Source organism: Musca domestica, unplaced genomic scaffold (assembly GCF_030504385.1).
Source record: "Musca domestica strain aabys unplaced genomic scaffold, Musca_domestica.polishedcontigs.V.1.1 3, whole genome shotgun sequence".
In the NCBI taxonomy this organism is placed as follows: Eukaryota; Metazoa; Arthropoda; class Insecta; order Diptera; family Muscidae; genus Musca; species Musca domestica.
The window spans coordinates 24,845,127-24,870,556 of NW_026712299.1; the positions used below are offsets into that span (position 1 = coordinate 24,845,127).

Consider the following 25,430-nt stretch of genomic DNA (forward strand, 5'->3'; position numbering starts at 1 on the left):
AAATCCCTTAAAAATCTGTTTAAATCTTGAAAATACCTAATGTAGCCGTATATTAGAGCCTATACGACGATGTGGACCTGCATAGGCAACTTTTGTCACAAGTTACTACAATATTCAAAAAAAACTGTTTATAATGCATAGGTAATTTTCTGTGCAAACAATTCCAGTAAATAATGTCGCTAAAAGCATCAAAGTACCGAATATCGGGGGGGTACCGTTATATGGGGGCTATATGGAGACGTGGACCTGCACAGACAATTTTACGTCATAGGCTGTACTATTCATTACGAACTTCAAATGCGAAATTTGAAACAATTCCGGTAAATAATGTCGCTAAAATCATGAAAATACCGAAGATCGGGGGGTACCGTTATATGGGAGCTATACGAAGGCGTCGACCTGCACAGACAATTTTCTGTGATAGGCTGTAGCATCCATTATGAACTTCAAATGCAAAATATGAAACAATCCCCGTAAATAATGCAGCTAAAATCATCAAAATACCGAATATCGGGAGGTACCGTTATATGGGGGCTATACGAAGACGTGGACCTACATGGCTCATTTTTTGTCTTAGGATGTAGTATTCATTATGAACTTCAAATACTAAAACTGAAACAATTCCGGTAAATAATGTCGCTAAAATCATCAAAATACCGAATATCGGGGGGTACCGTTACATGGGGGCTATACGAAGACGTGGACCTACATGGCCAATTTTCTGTATTAAGCCGTAGCATCTATTATGAACTTTAAATATTAATTTTGAAACAATTCCAGTAATAAATGTCGCTAAAATCATTAAAATACCGCATATCGGGAGGTACCGTTATATGGGGGCTATACGAAGACCTGGACCTACATGGCCCATTTTCAATGCCAAAAGTCCTGCAGACATAGTACACATTTGAATAAAATTTTATCAACCTACTTCATTTCGTTCGGAAGCTAGAGTGATTTCCACAGACGGACAGACGGACGGACAATGATAAATCGACATATAATTTTATGCTGATCAAGAATATATATACTATGTGGGGTCTAAAATGTATATTTCGAGGTGTTACAAACGGAATGACAAACTTAATATACCCTCCATACTATGGTGCAGGGTATAAAAATAAGGGGATGTGTGAAATATGAAGAAAGCCGGATGGCTATTTCGGATTTTATTGGGTTTCAAAACTTTGACGCTTTGTAGAGGATGTACCAGAAGGAATGGTCCGATCTCTACCTTCTTTGTAAAAAGTATTGTGTTGATAGAAATATTTGGATGTGCCAAGTATGAAGGGAATCGGATGTTATTTCTCGTTTTATGAGCTTCATGGATATTCAAAATTTCCACCCTTTGTTTGTACTTGATGGAGTGGACCAATATGGTCCATTTTTGCACCTGACCTAGCACAGATGCAAATATTAGGATTTTCAAAGTTGGAGAAAATTTGGATTATTCCTTGGGTTTCTATGCAGTAAAATATTTTTTTTTTTTTTTTGAAAATTTCGATATTTTTTGGGGGAGGTACCAGAAGGAGTCGACAGATATTGTCAATCTCCGAACTCGTTCTAAGTTCGATAATAACATTACGATGGACCGCGGATGGACATCGCTAGATCGACTTCAAACGTCCTGAAAATCGGATTTGGTTCAAAGAGAGACCCTAGATCACTTATTTCGGTGAGGCTCTCTTATTTCGGTGAGGCCGTATCAAATGACATATACCCTCTCTAGCCATATGGCTGAGGGTATAAAATCTTATATTTTTAGGAAGATCTGTTAAAATTCTTATGTAAAGACGATTTCTGCCAATAGATGTCCAGTTGAAAGTGCTCTGCTTATAGAAGAAATACATTAGACATAAGAACTGCGAAAGGTCTTCTATTTCTATAACGAGGCTAGAGGTTTTTTATCTTTAGAAAACGGTACAAAGTCTTTTATCAACGGAAGGCCTGGTTTCGGTTCTGCAGATGGATTACAGGAGACCATTGTGGTAGTGAAATCTAGAATCAACGCAAAGGCGAAACGGCTGAAGCTTGAATATTGAAATTTTGTTCGAGGACATGTTTTGTTGCATAGGCGTGTGATGAGGTTTTGTGTTCTTAGACATTCGTACTAAAAGAGTACGAAATGTAATTAAATGTACTAAATAGTAAAAACGTTGTATTGGACAAACGGAATGAACTAGAATTCTGGAATAAGAGTCACTTATAAAGTGCAGGATAATGGAAATTCGAACTCTAAGGTTACGAATAGTTCTGAAATGGCATTAAACTTCCAAAAATTGCACCATTTGGTAGGATGTGAAGGGATAGAGTTAATAACTTGAAATGTGGTTTGCAAATCAAGGTTGGTGGTTTTGGAAATATGTACTAAGTGTGCGAACTGTACTAAGTGGTACCAAATTTGGAACAGTATGGTGTAGGATGAGCGAATGAAGTTGGAATTCTAAAATGTTTATAGTGGTGTTCCTGTCGGTGATAGGCTGATGGAAATGTATACTACAAGTGCACGAAAAGAACGAAATTGAACCATATTTGGTACAATTTGGTATTGGGTAAACAGATAGTGCTTGAAATTCTGAAATTTGATATTAGGGTCACTGTTCATGCGTAGCCTGGATTTAAGGAGTTAGTTTCGAAAATGTGTACTATAAGGTTTCTGAGGTTAAGGTATGAGTTAAGATTGAAAATGCGTACTATAATTGTACGATAAGTACTAAATGGTACAAAAATTGTTACTGGGTGAAGGAATAGAGCCCAAATCCCGAAATTTGATATGGGTGTCAATCTTGGTGTTCGTACAGGGTTTTTTTTTTAAATCAAAGAAAACAATAAAAATTTGGCGGTTGGCAATGTTAATCATTTAATTTGTTCCAAGTAGATTTGTTTACATCAATTTTTGAATATGATATCTCTCAAATGGCCGCCGTATTGTGCCCTTTTTGCTGCATTTTCCATCGTCTTTACCAACATTTCGGCCGGAATAGAGGCTATTTCTTCACGAATGTTGTCCTTGAGGTCTTCTACGGTCCTTGGCTTGTTAACGTAAACCATTGACTTCAAATATCCCCACAAGAAGAAGTCAGGCGGCGTCAAATCGGGCGAACGTTGTGGCCGGTCCAAATCTCCACTTTTCGACATCAAACGGCCCGGAAACATATTCTTCAGAAAATCGATTGTTATGCGACTTGTGTGCAGTGGAGCGCCGTCTTGTTGAAACCAGAACTGCCTCATACGCTTTCGACGAATAATTGGCATCACAAAATTGGTCATCATGTCGCGAAAACGCTCCTGATTGATGGTAACAGCATGGCCATTTTCATTTTGGAAGAAAAACGGCCCAATGACCGTTTTCGCACTAACGCCGCACCAAACTGTGACTTTTTCGTCATGAAGAGGCACTTCTTGAATCTCCTGAGGATTTTCAGTGGCGTAAAAACGGCAATTTTGTTTATTTACGGTCCTATTCAATGTGAAATGGGCTTCATCGGACATGATAATTTTGTTCCAAAATTGCCCGTCATCTTCGGCCATTTCGATGACTCTTTGGGCCCATTCCAATCGACGAGGCTTGTCCGCAGGCAACATTATTTGCGTCAATTGAATTTTGTACGGGAACAAATGCAAATCAATGCGGATAATCCGTTGTAAAGTGGACCGAGCCATGCCCAACTGCTGAGAACGGCGTTTTTGGGATGTTCTTGGGGACCTCTCAACACTGGCTCGTACGGCAGCGATATTCTCGGCCGATCGCCTTGGTCGACTTTTATATGGCCTCTTCGGATTAGAAAGAGCCTTACCAGTCGAAAAATTTTCGTATAAACGCTTAATGGTGTTCTTAGAAGGCGCACTTCTCACATTTTTTAATGTTTTAAAAGCACGTTGAGTTTTCACAATTGACTTCTTGTAAATTTCAACTACTTCAGAGCGCTCGCGTTGCGTGTATTGGTTCATGGTAAAAATCTGCTTGGACGGACGCTTCAAACGCGGTATGTCATTAAGCGATGTGACATCTCTCATCAAAAGTTATAGTAAATTTTTACTATGAATGTACTTCGTACGTACTAAATTTTACTAAACTTGGTATGGACTGAAGAAATAGATCTGGAATCCTGAAATTTAATATGGATGTCACGGTTTGTGTCTGTAGTTCAGAGAAGAAGCAGGTTTTGGATATGCGTATTATAATGATAGCAAAATGATACTGAAATGAATTTGGCAATGGGGGGAACTGGTGGTGTCAAGGATGGAGATATTTAGATTGTTTTGGATATGCGTACTAGATGTTACTAAATATGGTATTAGGTGAAGAATAGGGCGGACATTCTGAAATGTGCTATTGAGATCTCTGTTGGTATCTGAAATTGAGATATGGATGGGTACCATGATTGTACGAAAAGTGCTAAATAGTACTTAATTTGGCATTGGGTGAAGGAATAGAACTGAAATCCTGGAATTTAATATTGATGCCATTTTTGGTGTTTGGGATTAAGGTATGAAGGTGGTTTTGGAAATTTGTGTTATAATTGATCGAAATGTGTCTAAATGTTACTAATTTTGGATGACTTTTGGTGTCTTTGTTGTCAAGATGTGGATTGTTTTGAATATGCGGCCAAATATTACTTAATTTGGTATTGGGTGACGTGATAGAGCTGAAATTCTAACATTTTATATTGAGGTTACTGTTGGTTTCTAAGGTTTACATATGGAGAAGTGCAAATAGTTTTCGGCAGAAAAATTAGATGTTGATCCATTGTGCATCGGTAAACATAACAAGTAAAAAAAGCATAAAGTTCGGGCGGGCCATCCGTGAAAAAATGTGGCAAAAATTATCAAATTACCGAATGTCGGGAGGTACCGTTATATGGGGGCTATACCAAAACGTGGACCTTTAATTACAATGACTCGCCACTCGAACTGGGACCCATTATGATCTACAACTACCAATTTTCAGACAAATCCGTGAAAAAATGTGGCATAAATCATCAAAATACCTAATATTGGGAGGTACCGTTATATGGGGACTATATCAAAACGTGGACCTATACATATAATGTTCCGCCACACGAACTAGAACCCATAATGACCCACAAATACCAATTTTTAGACAAATCAGTGAAAAAATGTGGCAAAAAAAATTAAAATACCGAATATCGGGAGGTACCTTTATATGGGGGCTATACCAAAACGTGGACCCATACATGCAATGTTTTGCCACACGCACAGGGACCCATTATGACCTACAAGTAGCAATTTTCAGACAAATCCGTGAAAAAATGTAGCATAAATAATCAGAATACCGAATATCGGGAGGTACCGTTATATGGGGACTATACCCGAACGTGGACCGATATATTTCATTTTCAACACCAACCATCCTAGACACAATACAAATAGCTCTGCTAAATTTTGGCGCTCTACGTCAAATAATGTGGGCTGTATCGTGATTTCAAGAGACAGATAGACGGACAGACAGACAGACTAGGAATTTGAGTACTAGGAAGACCTTACACCAACTGTTGAAATGAAGCTAAAATTTTAGGGTGGACTTTTTGCTGACAAGGTAGCGGACACTTGCTAGTCTATTATATTCCACTTTACTATTAAAGTGGACTTTTCTCTAACGAAGTATCGGCTACTTGCTTATACTTCCATGTACCATTTAGAGGTTTAGTACCATTTAGAGGTTTAAAAGCTGCTTTCTAGTCTTTAATTCTTAATTATAAACAAACATCTTTTCTACCCTCAAATCTTTTAATATTCATTTAAATAAATTTGTTTATCTGTTCAGTGTTGAGGTCAGTTCTAGACAACCTTGTTCCCACATTCCTTGAATGATGGCATGAAAAAAAAAAAACGAACCAATTATTGTCTCAACTATGATGAATTTACCTCAAAAAATCCAACATTAGCTTAGAAAATAGTGTTGACATCGTTATTTACATCATTTGTCTTTGGCTAGTAAAGAATACTCACAAAGCAACTAAAAACAACATCGAGGCGGGACGACAATTTTCCGTGTCGTAAAACAAATGGAATCAATTAACCGTAAATTAGTAACAACCCCAATAGGTATCTATGGAGGTATTGAATTTAACACCCCCTAACCCCTCCTCACCACATCGCTCGCCAGCGTAACACTCCAATTTGATTGCATGTATTGCCTGAGGTCATTCAAGGCGATAAGCGTGGGCTGTCAGACAGACTGGTGTCCACGCTACCACATTAGGGGTCATTGTATGCTATTCTGCCATGTTGTTGTAGTTTTCTCTTCTTCTTCTTTTTCATGTTTAATGGAATTCACTTTTTTAAGATTTCCACAGCAACAGAATATTGCTGCCGCAACTTAGCAACACTGGCACAGGGCTATACATTTATCGGTGGGTAGGTAGGTAAAACAGACAGACCAACAGGCGGGCGGGCAGACAGACCGACATAAAATTGAGTTCAGTTACCATAGACTAATGGATAGTAATATCTTTGTTGCTATTTAACTTCAATTATTGAAACTTGTCTTTCTTTTGGCTAGAGATAGAGGGGAAGCATAGTTCCAGTCTGTTGTCTCTACATCAATCATACGTCTAGGGGTTCATTAGTGAAGTATTGATGATGATACGCCTCAATTTTCGTAGTTTGGTGAACAAATAAAATATATGTCTGTAGGTAACGATGGTTGTTGTAGAAATAAGTGATTCTTGGAAGTGATAACTGAAAGCCATACATATTAAATTACAAATTATTCGAGAGAGAGAGAGAGAGAGAGAGAGAGAGTGTCTTATCGACATCTACAACTTTTTGATAACTAAATTTATTTAAGCAAATTGAATTACTATTCCATAGCCAAAATGACGTTCCTCGCTTCATTTTCAGCGCACAAAAATCTCCGGATACCATTCCGTTGGACTATTGTGTCTGGAGTATTTCACAAATCATAGTTGCCACTAAAAAAAAACCAAAGTGTCGATCACCTCAAGCATGTGCTTCGCCGGGAATGTGCGAAAATACCACAAAGCAACATTCAGGCAGCGTGTGTCGGTTTCATTGGCCGTTTGAAGGCCATACTTCGTGCCAAAGGCCATACTTCAAACAAATCTAAAATTATTCCAAAATTTGATGATATTTCCGAAATTTTTTGATTTCATTCAATAAAATTTAAAAAAAAGTTTAAAAAATATGGTGTTTGACTTTGTTGCATTTCTTTGTCTCACCCTGTATGTCAATTCTAGAAACCAACAGTGACCTTAATACCAAACTTAAGAATTTCAGCTCTATCCCTTCACCCAATCCTTATTTAGTAACATTTAGTACGTATATCTAAAACATTCTACATCTCTCCATCACAGACACCAACTGTAATCCAAAATTAGTACCATATGGAACTTTTCGAACAATTATCGTAAACATTTCCAAATGAGATATTGAGGTATCTACCAACAGAGACCTTAATAACAAATTTCGGGATATCAGCTCTATATATTCACCCAATATCAAATAGAGCAACATTTATTACAAATATTTCAAAACAATTCGCCAAGTTTCAACCTCAGATACCAACAGTGACCTGTGATATCAAATTAAAGGATGTTTGCTCTTCACATTCCCTGATTATCAAATTTAGTAGCATTTAGTGCTTTTGTTAAAAATATAGGTCGCAACCACAACAATCTCCATATCTCAGCATCATATACCAACACCTTAATACGAAATTTCAGGATTACAGCTTTATCCCAATGCCAAATATGGTAACATTTTGTACTTTTCAAACAATTATGGCATATATTTCCAAAACCACCTTCATATCTCAATTCCAGATAGCACATATTTCCAAAAACCACCTCCACATCTCAATTCCAGATATTAACGGAGACCTCAATATTAAATTTTGGGATTAAAGATCTATCCCGTCATCCATATCCAATTTAGTACCACTTAGTACTTTTCGAACAATTGTTGTACACATTTCTAAAACCACCACCAATATCACAATTACAGATGCGAACAAAGAACTCAATATCACATTTCAGGATTCCAACCCTATCCCTTCACACAATATTATATTTAGTACCATTTAGTACTTTCGTACCAATAAAGTAAGCATTTCCCAACCCAAAATAGCTAAATTTCAAATTATAGTATATAATTGGAAAGCCACTTCCATATTTCAATTCTGGAAACCAACAGAATTTAACTAATACCCAATATAGTACTATTTTATACTTTTCATACAATTTTGGTGCACATTTACAAAACCACTTGTATATCTCAATTTCAGATACCAACAGAGACTTGAATATCAAGTTGAGGATTCCAATCCTATCCCTTCATTCAGCATTAAATCTAGTACCTTTTAGTAGTAGTAGTAGAGTAGTAGTAGTAGAGTATTTTTTATTTAAACATTTCAAATTCGTTACAGTGTATGTAATATTAAATTAAACTTTTATGTAATATTAAATAAAAAATTAGATATATAATATCGATAAGACAATAGCCTATGGCTGTCTGTCTGTAGCTTATGTTGTAATTTTTTTTTTTTTTTTTTTATTTTATTATTATTATTATTTTTTAAGACATTGTTTGAAAATACAAATTGGGATTTAAAAGTTAAATTCAGATAATAGCTGATTTCTATATTGTGTACAAATTTTTATAAAACTTGCGACATATTTCCAATTTACAATATATCCATTTAAAATATTTATAAGGTCATCTTCCTTAAGCAGTGTCTTTTTGAAGAACATTATTCTAAATTCTTTAAATATGGGGCAGTTACAAAGAAAATGTTGAAGATTTTCAGCTTCCATCAAGTTGCATAAGGAGCAGAGTGGGTTCCTATTTGCATCTATATTATTGAGATTAAGTTTGATAATATCGCTTCTGGCTTTGAATATCCACATTTTCTCCTCTGACGTTAACAGCGAGTTGATGTAAGTTTGACCTACTGATGGGTCTAGCTTCGAGTAAATTCGGGTCGTTTGATTGGCTCTATTTATGGCATCGCACCAATATTTGTAATCTAATGTCTTTAGGAGGTGATCTTTTTTTTCCACAACTTCGCTTTTGGTACTATTTAAATTAAATGGTTCGATATTGTTTTGCATTAAGAGTGCACGAATATGCTTTGCCCAGTAAATGTCTTTTTGCAGAACTATTTTCGCCAGTTTGTGAGGTAATCGGTCGCTATTGTAATCAAATATGGCTCGAATGATATAATCCAAATGGGTTTTCAAGGAGAGGATATGGCTATGTTCCATGTCGGTTTCTAATCTTAATATGTATGTTGGTGTGAAATTTGGGAGTTTTAATATTTTCTTCCAGAAGTAAATTTCTAATTTGTCTACGTCCTCAAAATTTGTATATCCCCATATTTGCGCGCCATATTGTTGGATTGATCTGCATACTGCTGAGAACAGTTTCCATTTTGACGTAATTGATACATCGGGCTTATTCAAAAAGGATTTCCATGTAGAGTTTATACAGTTTTTGGATGAGTTATTTCTTGCCAAAATGTGGTTTTTGAAAGAGAGCTTTGGTGTTAGTAACATCCCAAGATAGGTAAATTCCGAAGTAATTGTAATTGGTTCATTTTTGTAGAGCCATTTTTCATTTTGCGAGATTTTTCCACCTTTTCTGAATACCATTATTTTTGACTTTTCCAAGTTGACAGTAACATTCCATATACTACAATACTCTTCTAATTTATCTATCATTTTTTGTAGTACCTTCACGTCATTTGCCAGGATTACTATATCATCTGCATAAAGCAAAATTCTTATATTTAGGTCATCAATCTCGATACCGCCGCCGATGAACTCATGTAAATCGTCTAGGTATAGGGCAAATAGCAATGGGGACAGTAAACATCCTTGTTTTACTCCTGCTGACGTCGAAAATTTATCGGAGAGATCATGTCCTGTCCATACCATAAAGTTTGTATCATTATATACATTTTCTATAAATCTTATTACCTTTGTTGACACACCAAGGATATTTAATTTATATAGCATAGATTTTCTGCAAACATTGTCGAATGCCGCTTTAAAATCTACGAAGAACGCATATGTTTTCTTATCTTCATGCCAGTTGATATGGACCATCGAAGTGAGACTGAATATATTATCATTCGTCGAGTAGTATTTTCTAAAACCGGACTGATATTCATTGATCTTTTTGTGTTTTTCCGCCCAATTGTACAACCTTTCCGTAATAATTCCCATCATAATTTTTGGCGAGCAGTTCATAAAAGAGATCCCTCGATAGTTCTGAGCTTGTGTAGTGTCTCCCTTTTTAAATATATGGTAGATTATGCTGGTAGAAAATGTCGAGTCAACGTTTCCAGAGTTGAAAACTTTGTTGCATGAATTTACGATTTCCTGTAGCAATTGTTCTGGAGCATTTTTGTAGAACTCGTATGGAATACGATCTTCTCCTGGAGCTTTATTTACTTTACATTTTCTTAAGACGTTCTTTAGCTCTGTCATTGAAATAGGCTTGTCCAAATCATCATCTATGAAAAAGTTTGGAGCGTACTGGATATCTGGTGATGTTTGCGGTGGGTTGAGCAATTTTTCAAAATGCCGTTTGAAGTCGTTTGGTTCGACGAATATTCCTCTTTGATTATTTGTATCATTTCGGATTTCCTTAGCTATTTTCCACCAATCTTTGCTATCTTTGACATTATCAAGTTTTCTTTCTAAACTGCTGAAATATTGCAGTTTAGCCAATCGGCATGCATCTTTATATATACGATTACTTTCTAGGTATTTGCGTTTGTTCTCTATTGTAGAGTCTTTCCGGAATCTGTTAAGTTTCTTCATGGAAGTTTTTCTAGCATTGTAGCATCTTGTATTGAACCATTTTTCATTTTTCGCAAAATTAGGTGTTTTTTTGAAGAAGATTTTTGATGCATCTTTAATAAGATTCGTTACATCTGAAAAGGTAAAAGTACCTTGATTACCACTTATTTCGATGAGTTCCAATACTTTATTCTGATAATCTGATGCTTTATTTGCATTCCACTTTAGCTTTGGCAGAAGTGTATTTAAGGTTTCTTTTTCGTTTTGTAGTTTGATATTTAATGATAATATTATTGGCATATGGTCAGACCAGGTTTTATTTTCGATTCGAAATTCATCAACGTTTGAAAGAAGATTATGGGAGACTGCGCATATGTCATTCACTGACGCTCCAACTGTGCTCACAAATGTAAATTCTCCACATTCATCCCCTTTAGTCATGCCATTTGTTATCAGCAAACCATGATCATAGCAAAAGTCGATGAAATTCTTTCCTCTGGTATTTATTTCGACATCCTTGGATTTTCTTTCCTCCAAACCCGCATAAAAAGTTGATTTCTGGTCTTCCTCAATTTCGATCTGCATATTGCCAATTCTTATATTTAAGTCACCAATTACTATTGGATTTTCTATATAATTCTCCTTCAGGAATAAGTCCAATTTTTGAAAATCTTCATTCCAAGTTGCTGACCTCATATATAGTGGTATTAGATGAAAACTATTTTGGTTGATTTTGAATTTGACGTAATTTATGCCAAATCTGCATTCAAAGCTGTATTTTAAACCAATATTTTTTAAAGTTTTTTTTACCCCAACAACACTACCTCCTATTCCTCTTCCAAATCTGCTATTTCTTGTTGCCGGATACCAAGTCGTACAAAAGTCACCAAAGTACTTTTTAAAAAAAACTATTTTATCTTGACAGATATGTGTCTCACAAAGGGCAATAATATCAAAATCGGCTAGATATTTGAAAAAATCTGGATATAATGTTTTATTTTCAAGTCCATGAATGTTGTACGAAATTATTTTTAGATTATGTTCTTCTGTGATGGGTTTGATTTTACATATATTTCGTTCAATTAGTTTTTTTGGATGACATTTTTTAGTAAATGCATATAATCTATATTTAAATCCGCTAGTTTATTACCATAGAGTTCTTTGAGTACCGTTTCGGCTTTATTACTTCCCGACATCAGTTCGCGGTTTTTTGAAAAATGTAGCCATTTATTTCCAATTTTGAGGGAATCATTTCTAACAAATATTTTATGCGTTTTATCAGTCTGAAGTATGGCTGATTTTATTTGCAAGAGAACTTTGCGATCTTGTTGTCTTTCTTCGCTCAAATCTCTCTCTATTATTATGGTAGACCCTGTTAAATTTTTGGTATTTTTAAATATTTTATGTACCATTTCCTCCGTCTGCATTTCAGCTACAACTCCAATTTTTCCATTGTTTGAATATAAAGTTCTTGCCATTTTAATTTTCAAATCATTAAGTTTCAAAACGTTTATACAGACATTTTCAACAGAATTTTTCGGTGAGCCTTGTTTCTTAATGCCTTTGAATATAACATTTTTGCGTTTACTCTGGTCAACTAGACGTCTTAAATTTTCATTGTCTCTTTCGCGTTCTGCTTTTAGCTTGTTGATTTCAGATCGTAATATTTCATTTTCATTTTTCAGATCTTCACATTTCTTATCGATTTCTGCGACGTTAGTTTTAATATCCTCAAAATCGCTCTTTGTAGCTAGATTTTTGAGTTTTTCATCCATAATACCTTCCATTGACTTTTGCATCATATTCATTAAATCTGAAACCTGTATATTTCCCACCAGTTTTTTCGACGAGCCTGGCATTTCATCGGGAGAAGTTTCAGTCAAGGTTCTCTTTGCAGATTGAAATGCAAGAGTTTGTTTCGATGATATTGGTGTTTGTGACATCGTGAACAGACCTTATACAAAAAAATGTTTATATTGGCAATGTTTTTTAAATACTGGTGTATATGGTGGTTGGCAACGCCGTATAATATGATTTGTCAGCTGTCAATTCTAGTTGAAATTATAAACAACTGTGGCATCCAACCAGTATTTGGATAGAAAGAGATCAGCTGGCGTTGTTAGTGTTCAAACAAATTGAGTGTTTTGTATTTCCAATGGATTTTATAAAAAGTGTGAAAATAAATTATTTAAAAAGTGAATACGTCACCAACATTTGACTACACTTCAAATTTAATCGATTGCCGCTTTCTCCGTCTCTTTGTTGTCCAAAATTTTCTGCTTATCGAAGCTTTGTAAGTGTGTTTTTTATTTGTTTATTACGGATCGTTTACAAGCGCGTGTATCTTCTTCACGTTTTTCCAATAGTCCTTTAGTACTTGTGTACAAATATTAGAGGCATTTTCAAACCCACCTCCAAATCTCGGACTCAGATACCATCAGGAATTTAAATATCTAATTTCAAACATTTTATTTCGGCAATTATTGTACACCTTCCCGAAACAACCTCCATATGTCCAGGCTAGACCTGAACAGCGACCCTAATACCAAACTTTAGATTTGTACCAAATATAGTACAATTTAGTACTTTTCGTGCACTTGTAGTACAAATTTCCAAAACCACTCATTTATCACAAACAAAGAACAGGGACAGCTTCAACCGTTTATCCATTCATCTTAAAACAAACTTTCCAAAGTTAGTACCATTTAGTACAGTTCGCACACTTAGTACACATTTCCGAAACTACTTTCATATATCAAACTACTACTTTCATATATCACATATCAATTTAGAACTTTTCCAAACTTTAAAACTCGAATTTCCTAAAACTCTTTTATATATCTATCCTGTAGTCCATCAGTGACTCTGATTCCAAATTTCAGGATTCTAGCTCATGCCGTTTGTCCAATATAAAGTATTTAGTTTTTCTTATACCCTACACCACTAGGTGGTCAGGGTATTATGTCTTTGTGCATTTGTTTGTAACAGGCAAAAGGAAACGAGGTAGACCCATAGTTCCTTTTGATGATCTGCATAGAATCACATTCTGAGTCGATTTATGCATGTCCGTCCGTCCGTCTGTCCATGCATTTTTGTAAACAAAGTACAGTTCGCATTTATTGCCCTATCCCTATTTTGAACAAATCATTTGTTTGGCCCAAGGACGAACCCTATTGAAATTGGAGATAATCGGTCAAAATTTAGATATAGCTCCCGTATATATCTTCGTCCGATTTGTCTTTTATTGTAAAGCAAACGTGTAATATCAGTCCGAATAGTATGGAATTTTGCACGTACGATCAGATTGGACCTGAAAATAAGTATGCCAAATTTGATCGAAATCGGTTAAGATGTAGTTATAGCTCCCATATATATTGTTCATCCGATTTGTTATTTTTGTCCTCCGCAGCCGTAATAATAATACAATATTTGGGGAAATATATCAAATACAGCTCAGAAATACATTTGCAAAATTTTATCGAGATCGGTTCAGATTTGGATATAGCTCCCATATATAACTTCGTCCGATTTACCTTTGATTGTGCACCAAACGTGTAATATTTGCCCAAATTGGATGGCACTTACGACCGAATTGAGTCTAGAAGCTAGTATGTCAAATTTTGTGAAGATCGGTTCAGATATAGTTATAGCTCCCATATATACTGTTCATCCGATTTGTTATTTTTGTCCTCCGCAGCCGTAATATACACTCCGTAATAGCTCAGAAATACATTTGCTAAATTTTATCGAGATCGGTTCCGATTTGGATATAGCTCCCATATATAGTTGTATCCGATTTCAAATTAATTGTGCACCAATTGGGCAATAAAATTCCGAATTTAAAATATACAAAAGCTTCGGCATATTTAGTCCTTTGAACTTTAAATTATAATCATAGCGTGTATGATTGAATTCTGCCATAGAAACTTTTAATTGTTATGCGCAGCTCTACTAAACTAGTAAAGTGGTGTAGGGTATCATAAAGTCGGCCCCCACGACTTTAAGACCTTCCAGTAACCAGTAGTTTTTTTTATATAAAAAATTTTTTGTACATTTCGTACTATTTCAGTACGAATTTTCAAAAGCCAAGACTGGCCTTCGTGCAAAATTTGAAGATTCTAACTTCAGCCGTTTCGTCTGGGCGTTGATTCTCAGTCAGTTATTTTACTGCTGTTGATATATGCATATATAATGGTGTTCTACTTAAGTAAACCTTCAAGGTTTTTCCACTAAAACAAACAAACATCGTCCCTAGGTGTCAGTTCTCAGAAGAAATTCCCTTTTCTTACACAAAATGTCAGTTTTCATATTTGGCAAATTGAAAAAATTATATTTACTTATGTCGACAGAACAAAAGCTTTCAACAAGAAAATGACATTAAAGGTCTATGTTGCAACCATAACCTTTAACCTTTTAACAAAACGAATATAATACTATCACAACACATCAAATAAGAATTCACATACATATCTATATATGTGTGCATCAACCAATGCTCAAACTGCACAACACGTTGGTCTCGTTGTTGTTGCTGCTCCTGCCTTTTCAAGAGCCAATTGTAAAGTTGTTTTGTGCGCCTGTAATTTACAGTATTTTCCCCACCGGTCATGCCCTCTGCATAGGTTTTAAATATTTTATGAAGAACTTCATTCAAAGTCAATGTTAGTTCGCTCAACCCTCCGGAGATTCGAAATGAAAATGTTACGTCTCTGAATGGGCAATGGGGCAACAAGGCCGCCATGCATTCATTCAATTGAAAGTTTTTCAAACTAAAGTGGTAGGTTTGTTGTGATTTTTTTGTTTGTTATTTAAACGCGGATCCATAAAACATTTTTGAACTTGACAATGAGCTCGTTTGATGTGAGTTGCAGAACAAAAAGCTTTGAAAGAGTTGTTGTTGTTGCAGCTCGTACTGCTGTGTTCTTTCTGATACCTTTTCTAATATGGCTTTGCTTCTAACTGCAAGCTCAAAAAGGGAAGCGACCTATATACCATACTACTGAACCTGGATCTGATATTTTGCAACCCAAATAGATCTTTTTATACCCTCCACCAGAGTACGGAGGGTATATTAAGTATGTCAATCCGTTTGTAACACCTCCAAATATACATTTTAGATCCCACAAAGTATGTATATTCTAGATCAGCATAAAATTCTATGTCGATTTAGTGATGTCCGTCCGTCTGTGGAAATCGCCCTTTCTTCCGAACGAAATGAGTAAATTTAAGTAAATTGATAAAATTCTACTCAAATGTATGTTATATGTGTGTTATATTTTTGGTATTGAAATAGGGCCATGTAGTTCCACGTTTTGGTATAGCCCCCATATAACGGTACCTCCCGATTTTCGGTATTTTGATGATTTTAGCGACATTATTCTCCGGAATTGTTTCAAATTTGGTATTTGAAGTTCGAAATAGATACTACAGCTTAAGACAGAAAATTGTCTGTTCAGGTCCACGTCTTCGTATAGCCCCCATATAACGGTACCTCCCGATTTTCGGTATTTTGATGATTTTAGCGACATTATTCTCCGGAATTATTTCAAATTTGGTATTTGAAGTTCGAAATAGATACTACAGCTTAAGACAGAAAATTGTCTATTCAGGTCCACGTCTTCGTATAGGCCCCATATAACGGTACCTCCCGATATTCGGTTTTTTTATGATTTTAGCGACATTATTCTCCGAAATTGTTTCAAATTTGGTATTTGATGTTCGTAATAGATACTATAGCCTAAGATAGAAAATTGTCTGTGCAGGTCCACGTCTTCGTATAGCCCCCATATAACGGTACCTCCTGATATTCGGTATTTTGATGATTTTAGCGACATTATTCTCCGGAATTGTTTTAAATTTGGTATTTGATGTTCGTAATAGATACAGCCTATGACAAGAGATAGTCTGCGCAGGCCTACGTCTTCGTATAGCCCCCATACAACGGTACCTCCCGATATTCGGTATTTTAATGATTTTAGCTTCGTTATTCACCGATTTTTTTAAATTTCGCATTTGAATATTGTAATCGCTTATGAAAAAAATTACCTATGCAGGTCCATGTCGTTGTATTGACCCTAATATAACAGCCACATTCGGTATTTTTTTAAGATTTTTTACAGAATTTTTAACGGATTGTATTGTTTTTGAGAATTGCCAAATTCGTTCCAAGTGGTGGAGGGTTTTTTAAGTTCGACCCGGCCGAACGTACAGCTCTTTTATTTGTTTTTATTAGGGTCTATACTTTTATAAAATGCTCCCTAGAAGTTTATGCACGTGATTGCCTTATAAATGTTGCACAGTGTATATTCACAAAAATATACCGTAGTTACTGCATCAGGAAGCCCCTTGTTAATTACTATAATCCATAAAAATCCATTGAACAATTTTGAAAGCTCTGAAAAAAATTGAAAAAGATTCAAAAAACGAAAATAATTGAGTTATTAAAATTTTGTAGTGCCACTACAAGACCTTGAGGCAAAAACGCGTCAAAACACACAAAGCCACGTGTTCGTTCAGCAACAGCAGAACGGAAATCTTTGGCATTGCTTCATAGACCCAAGAGACATGTGAATTAACGGAAACGGAAGTGGAAGTCGTGCAAGAGGCGAAGACAACATCAAAGCAGACTGCGACAACGATGTTCGAGACAGCAACGATGATGGTGAAGATGGCGATGATGATGATGACAACGTTGTTCATGCCATAAATTCATTCATCCTAGAATCATAAACAATTTTCGGATTTTCCATTATGTGTTCTATTCAATATTTAATGGCTGATGTCGGCTCTAATTGACTTTGATAATGAATTAAAAGTTTTTTTTCTTCCACCGTAAACACCCATTAAACTTAACAGGCCATAACGTATAAAAGTTTTTTTGCTTTGCTTTGCTTTGTTTTGTTTTAATGAGTATGGATTTTGGTTGTTGGTTGCTCCTGAGAGCTGGGTGAGGACAAGAGGAAAGAAGTATTACCAAAAATTATGTTTTCTGTGTGGGAAACTTTTATTGAACATGGCTGAATAATAAGGCTTATAGTAAAGTTTTCTTCAGCCTAGAGTGGTCAATTAGTCCGGTAGTTTATAATGTAGGGCAAGGGGTGACACAATACACCGAATTTTCGTTTGGAAAATATGGCCAAGACTATTGCTATAAATAAAATCAGGGGATATCTATATAAATGCTATACCTATGCTGATATTTTTATTCCCTCCACCTTGGAAAGGAGGGTATATTAACTTTGTCATTCCGTTTGTAACATCCTTAAATATTCGTCGTAGACCCCATAAAGTATATATATATATATATTCATAATCAGCATAAAAATCCGTCTGTTTGTCTGTCTGTCCGTCTGTCTGTTTAAATCACGATAGAGCACCAAAATTTAGCAGAGCAATTTGTATTGTGTCTAGGATGGTTGGTATTGAAAATGAGATATATCGGTCCACGTTCTGGTATAGTCCCCATATAACGGTACCTCCCGATATTCGGTATTTTGATGGTTTTTGCCACATTTTTTCACTGATTTGTCTGAAAATTGGTATTTGGGTTTTAGCTTCTTTGGCGAAACATTGCATGTGAAGGTCCACGATTTGGTATAGCCCCCATTATAACGGTACCTGCCGATATTCGGAATTTTAATGGTTTTGCCACATTTCTTCTAATGTTTCCTTTACCCTAAGGTGGAGGGTATTAAAAGTTTGGCCCGGCCGAACTTAATGTTTTTTTACTTGTTTTTCTTAAATAGCGTTTCTAAATATTAGTATTGATAATTTTTTTGAAAATAGGGTTTCTACATAATAAGAATTCAAAATGCTAAAAAATATAATGTTAAATGGAAAATATTGCCAAAACGAAAAAAATACTTGAAATCGGAGTTATCCTCAGAAGGGGGCTATTCCAGAAAGTGAACCACCCCATTAACCATGCCAATGATTCTGGATGTAGTTCAAAGATCTATATTAAATTCCAAGGCTCTATCCTAAATATTGCAAAATATATCTCAAAGTATAGGTGGTCAACTGTAAAAGAGCTAAGAGACTCAACAACATTTGGTCCAAGATCCAAAAATATGAACTATCAAATCCACTTGGCATTTCCACCACCTAAAACTGGCTATTGTACAGTGAAATTAAAAAAATGGAGAAAATTGGGAAAAGTGCTACATATTTCCTTTCCTTCCTCTTTATAACCTTGGTGTGTAGGTTATAAAAAGGATTTTTACTAACCAAAATGAATGCCATTTTTATGGTACATGTTAATTATAAAAATTTCTTTCGTTCAAAGACTCACATTGAAATTCGATCTAGAACAATTCTTACTTTGACACTTTCCTCAAAAAATGTGGTATAAAGGGAGATTTTGACTCGGTTTGGATACGTGTAAAATCTAAAAAAAGTCCGAGGAAAATTGATCAAAAAATTGAAATATATTTTTTTCGGAATATTAGAGCAAAAATATTTTGGCACACAATGGAAATATACATTTCCTTTCTTTGTTGACTTATAGTAAAATTTCATGAAGAATATTTTTGCCTTTGACGCCATCGTCTGAAAAAGATGATTTCTGGGAGAATTTTGCACAAACTCCCACAAAGTACGGCATTAACCCTAACATGTTTTTATACCCTCAGCTATATGGCTACAGAGGGTATACATCATTTGAAACGGCCAAAACAGCTTCATCGAAATAACAATTTTAGTCTGTTTGGACTAAATCCGTTTCAGGACATTTGGAGTCGATCTAGCGATGTCTGTCTGTGTTGTTATCTGGTGCGCACGATAACTCTCGAAGGGAGTTAGATTTAGAATTTAGATCGAATTCGGAGGTAGGCAACAACAAACGTCCCCAAAAACGCACAATTTTCAAAAAATTAAAATTACTGCACCGAAAGAGAAAGGCTAATCCGATTTTGCTCCAACTTTGCAAATTCTAATATTTGCATCAGTGCTAGGTTCGGTGCGAAAATGAACAATATCGCTTCACTCTATTAAGTATCTCTCCCACAAAGGGGCAACATTTCGAATAATTATATATTTTATAAAATGTAACGTAAGAGGCCGATTGTCTTCAAATTGCACACATCAGAATATTTTTATTAACCCAAGATCTGGCGTGGAGAGGGAATTCATCGATCCACTCCTGCTGGTACCTCCCCCACAGAGGGTCAATATTTTGAATATCTATGAAAATCATAACATCTGATTCCCTTCAAAATTGGCACATCTCAATATTTCTGTCAGCACAATTTTTTTTTTATAAAGATGCTAGAGATCGTACCATTCCTTTTGGTACCTCCCCCACAAAGGGTCAAAGTTTTGAATAACCAAACCGATCATAAAATCCGAAATAATCATCCGGTTCTTTTTATATTTCACACATCCCATTATTTCTACTTACACAGGATCTGCTGTGAAGAAGATTTGTCTATATAGGTCCACAATATCGCATATCCCCCCATACATCGACACCTTCCGATATTGGGTATTTTAAAGATTTTGACAGAATTTTTAATGGATTTAATTTTTTTGAAAATTTTCTAATTCGTTCCAAATGGTGGAGGGTATTTAAAGTTCGGCCCGGCCAAACTAACTGCTTTTTTACTTGTTAATATTGGCCGAATGGAATATTGAGATATGTTGAGCTTACAAGCCATTTTTCGGCCACTGCGACGCGTGTTTCGATCGAGTCGCTTCTTTACTTTTCGAAACATTTCTGCTGTTGCTGCTGTTTTTCCGTCCACTTCCTTGACGTCGGGCTACGCTACCAGTATCACGATAACGAGCGATGATACGCGACACAATAGATTTATTCACATTTAAATGCTGGAGTGCTCTAACGATAGCCACTTGTGGTTTTCCAGCCAAAGATAAAGAAATCACACTATCATGCTTGAATTCCATCACGAATAACTTTTTTTCTGGAAAATTCTCACCAAAATGCTTTTGTACGCTTGTAAACAATATAATAAGCTGTCACTGGAATAATGTTAACAGCTGTCGGACGAGTGGCTTAGAAATGACAGCAGTCTGAAGTTGGTTGCAGTTTTTTCATCTCACTCTCTATATGTTTACATAAGATTTTGACTCTTGACGTCTTCTAAGAGCTATAGTAGAATTTTATGACTAATAATTTTGTAGAATAGTTTTACTTGTTACGATCTCATGGGGACCATAGGGGCTCTTTTGTTAACTCGCATGCGTGTTAACATTTTTGGCAAATATTCCTTGTATTTTTATTTCTAATATTGCCGGAGACACTATATACCTAAAATGCATGGATTCCGGGAAATCTTTTCCGAAAAAAATTCTACAAGTTTGGAGAGGCACCATCTATTTTGGTAACTTTTCAAAGAAAACTTTCTTAACGCCGATACACGTGTCTTCTTTTTTCTTAGCTCTACTTTCATAATCTGCGGTATTTTTCCCGTAATTAATTTTTGTAATAATCACAATGCCACACCGTGGCGTATGAGTTGTATTAAGGTTGAATCTAATAAATCATACGCAACCAACCACGTATCACTTGTGAAAATTTGATTAGAGCACCAACATTTTTACAGGAAGAAGAAGAAGAATAGCAACAGAAAATTGCAATAACACTCAAGGCCAAATATATAGTAGTACAATATGTGGGCGTTTTGTCGGTTAACCAGCACGTATCCGCCCTCGACATGCAAGCAATAAAAGTTTAGGCCATTGTTTTGTCTGCACATGGCCGCAATTATGAAATATTTGTATGGCAGTTATCTAAGCAACAGCAGCACACGCACTCAACTACACTCACACACACTTAGGGAACAGAGGATGAGTCAGAAAACTGAAGGTTGACAAAAAAAAAAAAATAAAAAAAACAAGAATATTATACATAAATACCGGAGGCGAGGATGAAAGCGATATACCACTGCAATTTTAGAATGATTAAAAAATAATATGATGTTTAGGTTTTTTTCCATGCCTTCTATTTGTATATAATAATGAAAATGTAAATACAAATCTATTTGCGAAATATTAATATTCAGCAAACGTTTTTCATATAAGCTACTAGGATTGAATTCACATATCAAACATTAGACAACGGAATTTAAGTGATTTGAATTGCATACAATTTCTGCGCTTCAAGTTCAATATTGGCATTCTAGAGGGGTTCCATAAATAATGTGCACAATATGCAGCCAAATGACCCAAGTTAAAGAATACAGATGAAATTTGTAATATATAATGTTTGTTCGAATTTCCACTGCAACCGCCTCAAACGTGTGCTGACATTTTGAAGCCATAAAAGTAAGTTTTATTTTTTTTTAACTTTTGCTTTAATTTGGTGACACAGTCTTTTACTGTGTGCTTATTATGTAATTATATTTTTTTGATGCATAACTTCTGATTTTTCCACTGTCAAAAATCTTCAGTTTGGCCTAGGAATCCTTTTACCAAGGAACAACACCTGAAAATCATTGAATTTTTTATCAAAATGCGAGAAAGTTCATCGGGCGCTTCTTCTGTTTTATTTCGGGCTATGTGACTAAATTTAATTTACATTGCGGGACATTTAACCACCAACAGAGTTAGAGTGAGAACTGAAGAAAAAAATATTGCTGCTCTATCGGTTTGTGTTTACGATGACCATCAAACCATCCGTTCGCAGCAATTGGGCCTCTGTTATTCAACAACGTGGACAATTTTGGACAATTAGAATCGGAATCGAACGACCTATCGTAACGCTGTATTTTTGGCGAATGAGCTCTTGGTGAGTTGATCGAATTTCCACTTTTTTATACCCTCATCCATATTGCTAGTTATACCCTCAGCCATATGGGTAGAGAGGGTATATATCATTTGATTCGGCCAAAACGTGCCTCAGCGAAACAACGGTTTTAGACCCTAGGTCTCTTTGGACCAAATCCGTTTCAGAACATTTTGAGTAGATCTAGCGATGTCCGTCCGTCTGTCTGGCCGGTGCGCACGATAACTCTGGAAGAGAGTATCCGAATTGATCCAAACTTGGTGCATCCTAATATTATTGTCAAACTTAGATCGAGTTCGGAGATGGGCAATATCGGACCATTCCTTCCGGTACCTCCCCCACAAAATGGCAATATTTTCAAAGAAAATAATTTACAGCACAGAAAGAGAAAGGATAATCCGATTTTGCTCCAACTATGCATATACTAATATAATAGACAATATTGGTCCACTCCATCAAGTACCTCCTCAACAAACGGTCAAAATTTTGAATAATTACCGCATTATAAAATGTGATGTAAAAGTCCGATTGTCTTTAAATTTCACACATTCCAATATTTTTATCAACCCAAGGTCTGGTGTTAAGATGGAATATACCGGTCCGTTCCTTCTGGCACCTCCCCAACAAAAGGTCGAAATTGTCAAAATATATATTTTCTGCACAGAAAGAGAAAGGATAATCCGATTATGCTCCAACTTTGCAAATCTGACCCACAAAAGGTCGAAAAATTCCTGCACAGAAAGAGAAGCAATAATCCGATTTTGCTCCAACTTGGCAAGTCCCAATATTTGCGTCAGTTCTAGATCAGGTGCAAAAATGTACAATATTGATCCACTCCATCAAGTGCTTTCGCTAGAAAGGGTAAAAATTTTGAATAATTATAACCCTTATAAAATGTGATGTAAGAAATCGATTGTCTTAAAATGTCACAAATCCCAATATTTTTATAAACCCAAGATCAGCTGTTAAGATGGTATATATCGGTCCACTCCTTCTGGTACCTCCCCCACAAAAGGTCAAAATTTTGAATACAAAATGAACAATATTGGCCCATTACTTCAGAACCTACTGCATAGAAAGCCAGCAATTTGAATAATCCTGTATATATGTGTAAATAATATATGTTAATAATCGAACATCGGCTAAGGGTATACAACTGCCAGAAGCATACTCCTCGAAATACTCATGTCAGACCCAACAAAGTATATATATATATATATATATATATATATATATATATATATATATATATATATATATATATATATATATATATATATATATACATTTGGATATAGCTCCCATATATATTTTCGACCGATTTCGTTCATTTGATGCCTCAAACACATTATGAATGTTTGATTCCAATGAAATTTGGAATGTGTGACGGGATTTAATCCGAAAATAAATTTGAAATCGGTTCAGATTTGGATATAGCTCCCATATATATTTTCGGCCGATTTCAAGCATTTGATGCACCAAACACGCTATGTATCCCCAATTTCAATGAAATTTGAAACGTGTGATAGATTTTATCTAAAAAATTGATTTCCCAAATTATATTGAAATCGGTTCAGATTTCGATATAGCTCCCATATACATTTTCGGCCGATTTCATGTATTTGGTGGACCAAAAACGACATGTATTTCCAATTGTAATGAAATTTAAAATAAGTAACGGAATTGGGAGCCAAAATGAATTTGTCAAATTAAATTGAAATCGGTTCAGTTTGGATATAGCTCCCATATATATTTTCGACCGATTTCATGTATTTTATGCACCAAACACGCTATGTATCTCTAATTTCAAGGAAATTTGGAATGTGTAGCGGAAATTAAAACAAATATACATTTGTCAAATTATATTAAAATCGGTTCAGATTTGGATATAGCTCTCATATATATTTTCGACCGATTTCATGTATTTTATGCACCATACACGATATGTATTTTCGATTCCAACGAAATTCGGCATGAGTGGCTAAATTTGGTACAAAAATAAATTTGACAAATTATATTCAAATACGCTCAGATGTGATTATAGCTCCCATATATATACTCAGCCGATTTCTCATATTTGATGCACCCAAAGCGAGAGAGACAAAATCTGGCACCAGAAAAAATTGCCAAATTATATTGATTTCAGTTGAGGTTTGGATATAGCTAACATATATATTTCGGCCGATTTCATACATATTATGCACCAAATACGATATATATGACCGATTCCAATGAAATTCAGAATGTGTGGCGGAATTTGGTTATAATAATAAATGTGATAAATTAATTGGAAATTAGTTAAGATTTGGATATAGCTCCCATATATATATTCTCGGCCGATTTCACATATTTGACGCACCAATTTCAATGAAATATGAAAGGTGTGGCGGAGTTTGGTGTAAAAGTAATTTTTTTTAAATTATATTTAAATCGGATCAGATTGGGATATGATTTTAATAAGAACCATTGACCCACAACGCCTTAGGCTAACACTGAAAAACAACACAACAATTGATTTGAAGTACGCTTATTACAGCGAAGTATGTTGCTATCTCGAATTCACTAATTGCAATAGAAATGCCACTCTATTTAAAAAATTGCAGTTTCCTGCACGCTTGGTATTTGGTATGAAATAAATAAATCCAAAGGACAAACCCTTCATGTATGCATGTCATGTTATTGCTTTTGTAATGATTTTGTTTATTAACGCATTAAATTAGTGCAATTTTTTTTTTTTAATTTTGAAATTTGTTTTTCTTTATCCAACATATATTCGTAAATAAAATTTTGAATGCATATAAAATCAAAAGTGGTAGCGAAGCGCACCGGGTTCTTCTAGCATATATATATATATATATATATATATATATATATATATATATATATATATATATATATAT

The 25,430-nt window shown here is 35.2% G+C and overlaps 2 protein-coding genes across 2 annotated transcripts in view; one reads left to right on the forward strand and one right to left on the reverse strand.

The window, feature by feature from the left end:
- LOC101896009 (probable G-protein coupled receptor CG31760) overlaps positions 1 to 25,430 on the reverse strand; it is a 153,017-nt gene that overhangs the window by 118,599 nt on the left and 8,988 nt on the right. The window lies entirely within an intron of this gene.
- Positions 12,980 to 25,430, forward strand: part of LOC101896170 (gustatory and pheromone receptor 33a) — a 42,900-nt gene continuing 30,449 nt past the window's right edge. The window contains exon 1 of the mRNA XM_005182470.3: positions 12,980 to 13,083. The gene's annotated coding sequence lies outside the window, so the exon portion shown is untranslated. The remainder of the gene's footprint in view (positions 13,084 to 25,430) is intronic.